Here is a 12,913-nt window from a genome sequence, read left to right on the forward strand (position 1 = left end):
GGTGCGATTAAAATGGTGAGCTTCCGGTACGGTGGATGAGGGGCCAAGGAAGCGGCCTATGCGTGAAGCGCTAGGTTACCTGCGAAGGATCCTAGAGGGTGCTGACCATACGGTGCTCGGGCTCTGGGTTGCCTAGGATACCCACGCGTGCGTCGAGGAAGATATTGGAACAGAGTTGGAGTTGTTTTCTGAAATCGAGCATGGATCTGGTTGATTGACCTTGCTGGTCTTCAATGGATGAGTCCATGGCTCCTTATATGGATCTGTTGGTTGATCTTGCTGATCTTCAACGAGAGTCCATCATGTTAAGTGATTATATTGCCAAGTATTATGGGCTAGGAACTATCGAAACGGCTCCTGAGCGTTCTAGTTGCCAATGATGCCATAGATACTCTGATGAAGGAATGATGGGAAATTAAGAATCAATTGGATAAATTGGAAGATGGTGATCAATGATACTATGGTTTTATTAAAGGATTGTTTTAAACTGGTTGAATCTGGTTGAAAAAGGCAATTTCATATTGGGTGTGTGAGTGGTGTGACTAGTTTTATTTTGCATGAATATCCGGCTAGGGGGCCTTGGAACTCTTTTCCTTGGTACCCGGGACAAAACCTAACCAAATTTTTAATTGGATCCCATCACTACAGTGGTTGGGCGGTTGGCTAACCCATGGGACTGGATGGGGTTAGGCTGGACTGATGGATCCGTAAATCGAGACTCAAACTTTTGTTTTTACGATAGAAAAAAAAAAATAAATCCCGGACAGAAACTGTTCTATGGATAGGAATCAACGGCTGTGCCTCTTGAATGGGGAAAAAAGCGTTGATCCCAATGATCCAAGTGCAAGTTTCTTCCTTGAACTGACTAAGTATCTTATAGATGTAATCGGATCATCTCGATCAGAAATGATCTTGACTACGTTAGAGTAAAAAGTTATCCTGGTGGAATCGCCCGTGCTTTCCGGTAAAGGAAGTTTTTCCGGGTTCGGTTTTAGAACAACCGACGGATTAGTCTCTTATCCGGATATCCGTGGGGTGAGGCCTCGAGTGTGGGACCCCTGTCCCGCGCGAGAAGTGCTACTTCCGCTGCCAGTACCCCGAATCCGTTGCTCGGTGGGAACAGGGATCTTACAGTTGGTATCAGAGCATTTGGTTAATAAAGATCAACTGAGAAGACAAATATGTCAAAAATTTATCAAGAAACACAAAAAGGTTAAAATTGTTTGATATAATTCATACAATTTGATATTCAAATTGAAACTCGTAATTTTGGTAATTGGGTCTTCAGATGGAAGTACCGCAATTATATAGAAACCCTGACTTGCTTGAGGCCTAGACATGATAGTATTTACCTTATAATTCCAAGGGCCGTGACTACCCGTATATACCGAGAGTATACTGCAGCTCTTTACTGACAGTATATACGAGTAAATCTAAGACTTGAAATTATAAGCGTTAATGCTATCTAGATGATGATTTCGAATGTGATTGATATGATTTTTAATTCTGTTTGAGAATGAATGAATTGATTTGGATTCTGATTGAAAATGCTGATTGAAAAATGTTGATTTTTTAAAATTAGTTGAAATATAATGAAACCACAATGAGGGGGAATGGGACGAGTCCCTGTGATGATATTCATAACTAGAATGATGATAATGAATTCAGCAAATCACTATGAGATTAGTGGGTTGTGCTGTCAGATTGCTACTGTTAATACTTGACCGGTAGATCAAGTTAAGGGATGTCAAATTGAGAACTTGCTTGACTGAAATTTCCATGGAGGAATGTTCCGAAGGAAACTTTTTGGTCTAATGGACCATTATCATGTTAAAGATATGAATGACATGATCTAAATGAATTGTTATTTAATGATGAGTTCTATATAAGGGATATTTATCCCAGTGTTCTGTTGGGTTGACCAGAATATAAGCAACCCCAGAATAAAAATTGGATCTTAAGAATAAGAGCTGTCCTCTACCTTGCGAGATGAGGACATCTCACACTTTTTAAGTGGGGTAGAATGTAAGATTCCTCCCCAACCTTCGAGGTATACTGGAGTAAGAATCTTCCTTTCTGATCTTATAATTATTCCCTCTCTAAAATAAAAGAAAAATTCTGTTTAAAAAAGGAAGACCCTTTCCCTAGAATACTTCTCAGGAGTCCCACCTGTTTTAAGGCTTTAGAACAATGAGTCCAGAAGTGAGAATTGGTGTTTTGGATACCAAGGTTTTGGTTTTCATTCGAGTACGGCCCAAAAGAAGTTCTTTATCTCTTGGGGAGTATAAGAAGTTATCCCCCAGATATTGTGACCCTTATATCTGAATTCAATGAAAGTAGGTGACTTAGCCTACAAGTTTCTTTTATTCCCTCATCTCAAAATTCTTAATGCCTTCTATAGAAAAATGTGTCAAACTCAAATCATGGAAAGACGGTAAAACTTCAGTGGCAAGTTACCGTTGGCTTCTAGGTTACGCTAGCTTCTTCCTTTATATAAGTCGTAATTTTTACTTGCCGCTCACAGTAATCTTACTCCCATCAATCTCCTTTCTTTCTTAATCTCCTTCATGGCTTGGCAACAGGAATTAGTTTTATCCCTGATGATTTCTCACCTTCAAGACGCAAGAGAGTCTGTGAAGAAAGACTTTATAGAACAGTATGAGCGCTCACTTTTTCCTCACCTAGGAACTTCTGTAGCGCAGATCAAATGGCGGACCTATCAAAACATAACTAGGGTAACACCCTGGGGTCAGCAGCACTTTCGTAACAATGTCCGCTTGGCCATGGTTATTGAAGCTTTGGGTTTGGGTCCCCGATACTACTGCGTCATGAGATCAAGACATCTTGGGTTTTCTGAGCGGGTCTTCTTACTGGCATGTTTTCTTCCTCATGAGAAGATATGCCTTTACCCCGTTTTTGGCTTGCCTCTCAGAGGTCCTTTTGTTAGATCACCTCATACCACTGAGATAGGTGCGGCAATAACCAGCAGAATCATTCCCATAGATGAGTCACCCTATACTTGTGCAGCTTGTGAGGACTGCTTTTGTGACCATATGATGGACGGGCTTATGGAAGTGTAAAGAGTTTCTCTATCTTTACTGTATAAGTTCCGAGAATGAATAAAGTTTAAATCTTGTTCTTATTTTGAATCTTGCTCTCTTTAAGACTTTTCTTGGTGGTTAATCGTGATTAAAATTTCCCTCTAAGTCTCATATTCGTGCATCTTGCGAAATTATTCCAAGTTGCGAGATGAGGACATCTCGCGTTTTTTAAGTGGGGTAGAATGTAAGATTCCTCCCCCAACCCCTTTTTGATGTCTAGTATATTCCCCTGTAATCAATTCCTTTTCTGAAATATAAGAGATCTTGTTTGTGACTGTTTTAACCTAGAGAGAGAAAATATTCTAGAGAGAGAATATTCAGATTATGAATATTTTTGGATAGAAAAATAACTCATCTTATTAAAATAAGTTCCCCTGAAACAGAAATTCAAAAAGAATTTTTCAATGTGCAATTGGAATTAATTGGAAATAGGTATAAAGAACCTTAGTCTAAGGGCCTAGATTTTCAAAAATCTTTAGACTATGGTCCAATTAAGGTTTCTATGGGCCAATAGCATCAATCCATGTGTAGGGAGGAGATAAATCCAAATTGTAAAAGAAGATACCCAAAAATGAGTAAATGCTCACATAAGATGAAGAGTTGAAAATGTACAAGGTTTATTAGTAAATAAACACATATGTAAGGAAGGGGAGTTCTTTAAAGGAGGTGCATATTTCACATAAGATGAAGAGTTGAAAATGTACAAGGCTTATTAGTTTAAAAAAAAAAAACTATGACACATATGTAAAGAAGAGGAGTTCTTTAAAGGAGGTGCATATTTCACATAAGATGAAGAGTTGAAAATGTACAAGGTTTATTAGTAAAAAACTATGAGCAATACAATTTTGACACATATGTAAGGAAGGGGAATTCTTTAAAGGAGGTGCATATTTCACATGCTTGAATGAGTTTTAAACTCATAAAAATTGAGATATTTCATCTCTCCTCTCTCCTCATTCAAGTCTAGTTCCAAAAAGTTAGCTTAACTGACCTAAAAATGGTCAAAAAGTGACCAAACTGACTTGGAAAATTCTAGAATCCGTTTGTTTGGTTAGGAGCTCAAATTTTCCTATAAATAGAAGCCTTCCCTTGTTGAAAAAAATATAATGTCTTAGGCATTGTTACTCTACTCCACCTAAGCCAAAATATAGTCTCTTATGCTTTGTTACTCTACTCCACCTAAGCCAAAATATAGTCTCTTATGCTTTGTTACTCTACTCCACCTAAGCCAAAATATAGAGTGTCTTATGCTTTATTACTCTACTCCACCTAAGCCAAAATATAGAGTGTCTTAGGCATTGTTACTCTACTCTACCTAAGCCAAGAACTGTGAATTCTTTAATAATTCACTAGTTTTTGATACTTCTCTCTTTCTTCAATCCCCATTGTGGTGGCTCCATCAACACACTAAACCAATTGATTGGTTGGGGGCCTCTACCGTGAATAAAGAATCAAGCAAATCATAAGGTAAGTATATTGAATTTTGATCTTTTCTATAATTTCTCAATGATTCTCTCTTCTCAACCCCTCTTAAGCTTAAGAAGTTTAATTGGTATGGTTTTTTAAATGCTATTGAAGTTAATTGGTGACTAGTAGTGAAGAGTTACATAATTTAATAAATGCTATAGAAGTTAATTTCTATTTATGTTTAAATTCTAATGGTTTTTATGTAATTTCTCTCTCTCACTCAAGAAATGGTCATACTCATGACCCATTCTCAATCCAAATGAAGCTTTTCATAAAGCCTTTCCTTAATCCAAGATTAAGCTATGCTTGAGGCCAAATTAATGGCTTTTTGCTATGCTTTTAGTTTATGCACATTGATGATTCAATCCATTATGGATTGATGACCCAATTAGAGACCATTCTAATTGTCTTCTTAATGATCCAATTAGAGACCATTATGGATTGATGATCCAATTAGAGACCATTATAATTATTTCTTTAATAGTGAGCTTTATCCCTTAGAAAAAAATTGAGATTTATCAGTCATAGTAGCGGAGCTATGGCAAAATTTTTATAGAAATTACGCATAAAATAAATTCATTCAAAGCATAAAAAGAGGAATTCCTACCATATTCTAGGAACTATCATCCTAGATTAATTAAAAGAATTTTATTATGCATGGAGATGTGGATGTTGCATGTAGATGTAGATGTATGGATGTGAGTGTGAATGTGGAGGTGGATGTATGCATGGGACGTGGACGTATGCATGTAGAAATAGATGTGTAGATGAGGATGTAAATGGAGATGTGGATGGATGCATGTAGATGTAGAGGTATAGATGTAGATGTGAATGGAGATGTGGATGTATACATGTAGATGTGGATGTGGAGGTGGATGGATGCATGTAGATGTAGATGTATAGATGTAGATGGGAATGGAGATATGGATGCATGCATGTAGATGTAGTTGTGAATGGAGATGTATATGTATACATGTAGATGTAGATGTATAGATGTAGATGTGGATGTGGATGGGGATGTATGCATGTAGATGTAGGTGTATAGACGTAGATGTGGATGTAGAGGTGGATGTATGCATGTAGATGTAGATGTATAGATGTGGATGTGAATGGAGATATAGATGTATGCATGTAGATGTAGGTGTATAGACGTAGATGTGGATGTAGAGGTGGATGTATGCATGTAGATGTAGATGTATAGATGTGGATGTGAATAGAGATGTAGTTGTATGCATGTAGATGTAGATGTATGGAGGTGAATGTGAATGTGGATGTGGATGTATGCATAGGGATGTAGATGTATGCATGTAGATGTGAATGTACGCATATAGTTGTGGATGTATGGATGTGAATATACGATTGTGATGTGAGGGAATCTGAAGTGATGAGATGGAAATGATGTGATGGGATGAGTATACATATAAATGGAATATGGAATAAGTAATGTAGATTGAGGAGGGATAATGTGGAAAAATGAAAGTTAAAATAGAAATTGTATTGTAAACTGTTTGTAAATGCTGTCTGTAAATGATTGTTTTATGTCAAGAATGCTGGGGGGAGCATTTTGACCGTCTTGTGATTAAGGTCGTGATGAGAAAGTTGCAACTGCTGACGGGGAGTCAATGAAGGACGTCTCGCGTAGCAAGGTCGGCCGAGGTCTTGACCAGCCTCGGTGCGATTAAAATGGTGAGCTTCCGGTACGGTGGATGAGGGGCCAAGGAAGCGGCCTATGCGTGAAGCGCTAGGTTACCTGCGAAGGATCCTAGAGGGTGCTGACCATACGGTGCTCGGGCTCTGGGTTGCCTAGGATACCCACGCGTGCGTCGAGGAAGATATTGGAACAGAGTTGGAGTTGTTTTCTGAAATCGAGCATGGATCTGGTTGATTGACCTTGCTGGTCTTCAATGGATGAGTCCATGGCTCCTTATATGGATCTGTTGGTTGATCTTGCTGATCTTCAACGAGAGTCCATCATGTTAAGTGATTATATTGCCAAGTATTATGGGCTAGGAACTATCGAAACGGCTCCTGAGCGTTCTAGTTGCCAATGATGCCATAGATACTCTGATGAAGGAATGATGGGAAATTAAGAATCAATTGGATAAATTGGAAGATGGTGATCAATGATACTATGGTTTTATTAAAGGATTGTTTTAAACTGGTTGAATCTGGTTGAAAAAGGCAATTTCATATTGGGTGTGTGAGTGGTGTGACTAGTTTTATTTTGCATGAATATCCGGCTAGGGGGCCTTGGAACTCTTTTCCTTGGTACCCGGGACAAAACCTAACCAAATTTTTAATTGGATCCCATCACTACAGTGGTTGGGCGGTTGGCTAACCCATGGGACTGGATGGGGTTAGGCTGGACTGATGGATCCGTAAATCGAGACTCAAACTTTTGTTTTTACGATAGAAAAAAAAAAAAAAAATCCCGGACAGAAACTGTTCTATGGATAGGAATCAATGGCTGTGCCTCTTGAATGGGGAAAAAAGCGTTGATCCCAATGATCCAAGTGCAAGTTTCTTCCTTGAACTGACTAAGTATCTTATAGATGTAATCGGATCATCTCGATCAGAAATGATCTTGACTACGTTAGAGTAAAAAGTTATCCTGGTGGAATCGCCCGTGCTTTCCGGTAAAGGAAGTTTTTCCGGGTTCGGTTTTAGAACAACCGACGGATTAGTCTCTTATCCGGATATCCGTGGGGCGAGGCCTCGAGTGTGGGACCCCTGTCCCGCGCGAGAAGTGCTACTTCCGCTGCCAGTACCCCGAATCCGTTGCTCGGTGGGAACAGGGATCTTACAATTAAGCTCATCTAAGTCAATGTCTAAATTGTCTTCTATCTCAAGGGTGGTGCACAACGTACGTCCAACATCAAAGTTCTCGTCTACTACATCTTCACAACTGTACATCCATCTGGGCATGTCTTCTTCATACTCTTCGCTTTTGATGTCTCGCAAGATCTTTTCATTGCAGTACATGTAAACAAGTTTATCTGCTCGATCTGCAAGAAGTCGATTGCGAATAGTACTATGAATATATTTATACATGCTCCAGTTTCTTTCTGAGCCTGAGTTTGAAGAGCACTGACTTAGAACCTTCATCGCAAGGTTGCGCAATAAAGCATAATGCTCACCACCATTCATCATCCACCACTTCCATGCAGGTTGCTCTTTAGCCATTTGTTGAACAAGGGAGTTGGAAAATAAACCCTCTTTCAACCGAAATGAGGTCATCTCCTTTATGCACTGTACACGATCATCATCATTATTATAGAAAGTGTTTACCACTTTATAAAAATCTTGCACCACCTCAACGTTGGACATCAAATCCATATTCCAATATTCAGGATCTAACATGTAAGCAGCACTGTGCAGTGGTGAATGCGCTCCAATCCATCTAGCATGAAAGTACTTCAACAGAACTTTTCTTTGTCTACTAGAGAATGGTACACGCCATTGCTTCTCCACCACTGAATGCTCTAATTTCTCAAGACACTCCAAACTCCGCTGGACAGTCCACCATTGCATCCATGCTTTTCCGAGATTAGGCGCTCTTTGATCAAGGCTTCGTACAGCATACATAACAGGCATCATTACATGGTATGCATCCATCACACTATTCCACCAACTTCTTCTCGTAAGCGCTGCCTTCAAGACTTTGATTTTCTCTTTCACTTTTTCAAGTTGAGTGTTCTCCCAGTCATGAAATGCCATGCATGTAAATGTTTCACAAACTGCATCTTTATTTCTAAGAAGAGACTCAAAAGTGTAAAAGTGAGTGCAAAACCTAGTCTCCGCTGGAAGCTTTAACATAACTGACATGCGAGGTCGAAACATATCCAAAACTCTCTGTCTCTTGAGCATGAATTTCACAAGCTGGCGAGCAGTGTCGACGATTGAGGCAAACCATTTGGTATCATCAGATTTATACCAATCTTTTAATACAAGATTCAAACTATGAGTATTACAGCCTACCGAAAAAATATGTGGATATTGTCGCTGTAGGATTCTGGATGCATTTTTACAATTTTTTGCATTGTCCATGACGACTTGGACTACATTTTTGGCACCCACTTCCTCTATCACAGAGCTAATAACTTGAGCAATGTAAGCCCCAGTTTTGATTGAACCAGCTGAATCCACGGCACGGATGAAAGTCTCACCTCTAGGTGAAATAACCATTACATTAATTAATGGTTTTCTTTGCACATTAGACCATCCATCACTTACTATACTACATCCAGAAAGCTCTATATTGCTAAGAATTATTCTTTGTACACGTTCTTTTACCTGCGCATAACATTTCTCTAATAGATCATTTCGCATAGCATGGTACGTAGGCGGTGAAAACCCTGGTCCAAACTCACCAATTTTCTTCCATGCTCTCTTCCAATGCTCACTGTCCACCATCATCATAGCACTCCCAGAAAAGTAAATCGCTTCAGCAAGGACGAGTTGTGCATCATCGAGTCGACCTTGACGTAGGCTTTCTTGCAATGAAGTTTGACGCATGGGTATATTTCCTACGTCAAAGTTTTGCTTGCAAGAAGATGCACTGGGTAGATTACTTTCTGGCTGCATATTGCCGTTCGGGGTACAAGTAGGCGATGTAGCGGGAGTTTGATGATTAGAACAACAGTGTTCTTGCTGCCTTGATACATTAACGGTAGGAGTGTCATGTTTTCTTGAATCTTTCTTTTGAATTTCTTCTCTTATGCGTTTGGCCACTATAGGTGCAGAGGGGTGGGTACATGACTTTTTCTTCGGTCCGCCTAAAAAGTGTTCTCTTAGTCGAGGCGCCCCACCTGATTTTACTGCATGGCATAGCTTACACTCCCAATCTATGAATCGATCACCAACGTTAATTGCATATTGCCACTCTATCCCAGGTGCCTTTTTTTTCCTGCTATTTGAAATTTGGACTCTATTGGAGGTACCACTGGATCCAACATTGTCCTCCATCTCAACAAATAACCTATTCAACCAAGCATATAACAATGAATACACAAATGAAAAAACAACAAATCACTCACGTATAACAAAACATACATCTGCAAACAAAGTACTTCGAAACTATCTTGACAAATACAAAAGATCATCACATAACACAAAACTATTTCAAACTATCTTGCAAGGTCTTACTACAAAACTACTTCGAAACTATCATGCACATTGCACCCCCAATGAAGGATGCCTTTTGTACCCAATTAAGGATACTTTACACAATCAAAGATCTATGCTTGCCCAATACTCTAGTATAGGACAATAGACCTTCTCTAACATTCACAAAAAAAATCAAAGATCTATGCTTGCCCAATACTCTAGTATAGGACAATAGACCCTTGTCTACTCTAAACTATATCAAGTATCAAGAACCAATACAAGCCCCTAAGCAGGACTCTTGGCTCCATCAAACCATTCATAAAGCAGAATGAGGTAGATTACGTACGTGGCTCAAATGCAAAGCTGAATGACTCCAAATTTGTCCCTAAATCTCCGCAAGTATTAGCTACGAACCACACCCTGCCCCCAGTTCAAAGAACTAAGGACGAGTGGCCCAATAGCCTTAGGAGTGCCTACAAGGAAAGACGACAGCCCCTAAAATAAGGACGTTCTTCCCAAGAGGACACTTCTAGCAACTCGAGAGCTCTACAAGTACTTTGAGGAGAGATATCACGCCCCCAAAACAAGGACTATCTTCCCAAAAGTTGTACAACGGGTGTCGGGCAGTGTTTATATACAGAATAATACCCCGCCGGTGTTCTTTGTTTTTCCCGGCGGGCCCGCCGGGCTTTTATCTTTCCCGGCGGGCCCGCCGGGAAAATCTCATACCCCGGCGGGCCCGCCGGGAATGGTAGAAGCCCGGAGGTGTTACTGGAATAGTGGGTTCCGGCAGGTCATTTCTCAGGTCATGTGAATATACAATGTGATCACAAGTTTTAATATGTTAACAATAGGTTTTGTTAACGTGATCACGAAATTGTGAAGACGTTAATGAAATCCCTGCATCGCATACACATCATATCACATGCTATTCCCATTTAATAGCTTTTTCTAGTTTGATACCGATAATGAGACTTTTTCTAAATTTTGACCACAATTGTTTGGCCTAATTAAAGGTTCTTTTTCATATTCCTTCTCAATTCCTCAATTGAATTATATTCAATATTCCTCTTTTGCATAAAAGAATTCATGGGATTTGTAGAAATCAATTCTACCCATATTTCCACTTTTGGTAAATAATCATAAATTGAATTATACTCAAATTTCCTCTTCTTCCCATTTAATTTCTTGGATCTCAAATACCATGGGAATTCCTCTTTTTGCATTTGATTAATTGCATTCCAATGTCATGGGAATTCCTCTTTTTTCGTCAAGTATTTCTCATAAAATAAATTCATCTAAAATAAAATATCCATTATTTCAATATGCTAGGAGTTTCTCTTTTCCCATGATGGAATTCCAAATGTCATAGGAATTCCTCTTTTAACATTTAAATAATTCTCATGGATAAAATAAATTTATCTAAAATTTATCTTTGAATTTAAATGAATTATCCAATAATTTCAATATGCTAGAAATTTCTCTTCCCCCATCTCAATGATGGAATTCCAAATGTCGTAGGAATTTCTCTTTTAATATTTAAATATTTCTCATAGATAAAATAAATTTATCTAAAATTTATCTTTAAATTTAAATGAATTATCCAATAATTCCAATATGCTAGGAATTTCTCTTTTCCCATCTCAATGATGGAATTCCAAATGTCATAGAAATTCCTCTTTTAACATTTAAATATTTCTCATAGATAAAATAAATTTATCTAAATTTCATCTTTGAATTTAATTAAAATACTCATTAATTCCAATATGCTAGGAATTTCTTTTTTTCCATCTCAATGATGGAATTTCCAAATGTCATAGTAATTTCTCTTTTAATATTTAAATATTTCTTATAGATAAAATAAATTTATCTAAATTTTATCTTTGAATTTAATTAAAATACTCATTAATTTCAATATGCTAGGAATTTCTCTTTTCCCATCTCAATGATGGAATTTCCAAATGTCATAGGAATTCCTCTTTTAACATTAAAAATGAAGTACTAGAAATTCCTCTTTTGCTGATTACTATTTATGCATAAACGTAAAAATCAAATTTTCCATGATTATAGTGAGAATCATTCAATTAATCTAGGATGATTAATCCTAGAATATGGTAGGAAGTCCTCTTTTCATAATATAAATAAAAATGATATTTATGCATACACGTAAAATTTAAATTTTCCAACCATGATTTTAATGAGAACCATTCAATTAATCTAGGAAGATTAATCCTAGAATATGGTAGGAAGTCCTTTTTTCATAATATAAATGAAAATGATTTATGTGTTTATTTTTTAAAAATTTTACCATAGCTCCGCTGCTATTACTGATAATTCTCAATAAATTTGAAAGAATAAAGTTTAGTATTATTCATGTGACTAGAATAATGACTAATTGGATCATTATCCAATTATGGATTGATTCTTAATTTTACCATAAATTAAATAGCATAAAAGTATTAAAAGCTATTTTTTTGGCTTCCAATTAGACAAGCATAGAAATTACTTTTACTTTAGAGAAATGCTTCATGAGAAGCTTCATTTGAATCGAGAATAGGTCATAGGAATTACCATTCCTTGGGGGAGAGAGAGAAATGCTTAAAAACCATTATAAATTAAGCATAAATGAAAATTTATGTATTTCTTCATTACAATACATTAAAGAACTTCAATAGTATTCAAAAGCCAGACAATAATCCACACTTTACCTCCTAAATTACTTGATTCTTTGATCACAGTGTAGAGGCCCCCAACCAATCAATTGGTTTGGTATGTTGATGAAGTCTCCGAGGAAGATTAAAGAGAGAGAGAAGCTCCAATCTCTTCAATTTGTAGAGGATTTTTAGAGGATAATAGAAAATATCATTATTTCAGTATAATACTGGCATGGTATAGTTCTCATATTTTTTTACAAAGGGCTAACGTTCTATTTATAGGTGACGGAGGCCTCTAACCAAGTCCAACTAGTTTCTAGAATTTTCCAGGTTCAGTTTGGCTGAATTTTGCTGAATTTGGACAAGATTTGGACCTAGTTTGGCTCCCTTTTGATTTGGTTTGATCTAGGAGAGAGGAGAGATAAAAATATCACAATATTTTTGAGTTTGAAACTCCACCACACAAGTGAAATAGGCACCTCCTTGAAGAGCTCCCTTCTCCTTACCAAGGTGTCAAAATTGAATCATTATACCCAAAATATCTCATTTTTTAGTAATACTCATAGTTTTTTACTAATAAACCTT

Source organism: Cibotium barometz, chromosome 38 (genome assembly GCF_041138505.1).
Source record: "Cibotium barometz isolate CiBa-2024 chromosome 38, ASM4113850v1, whole genome shotgun sequence".
Taxonomy (NCBI): Eukaryota; Viridiplantae; Streptophyta; class Polypodiopsida; order Cyatheales; family Cibotiaceae; genus Cibotium; species Cibotium barometz.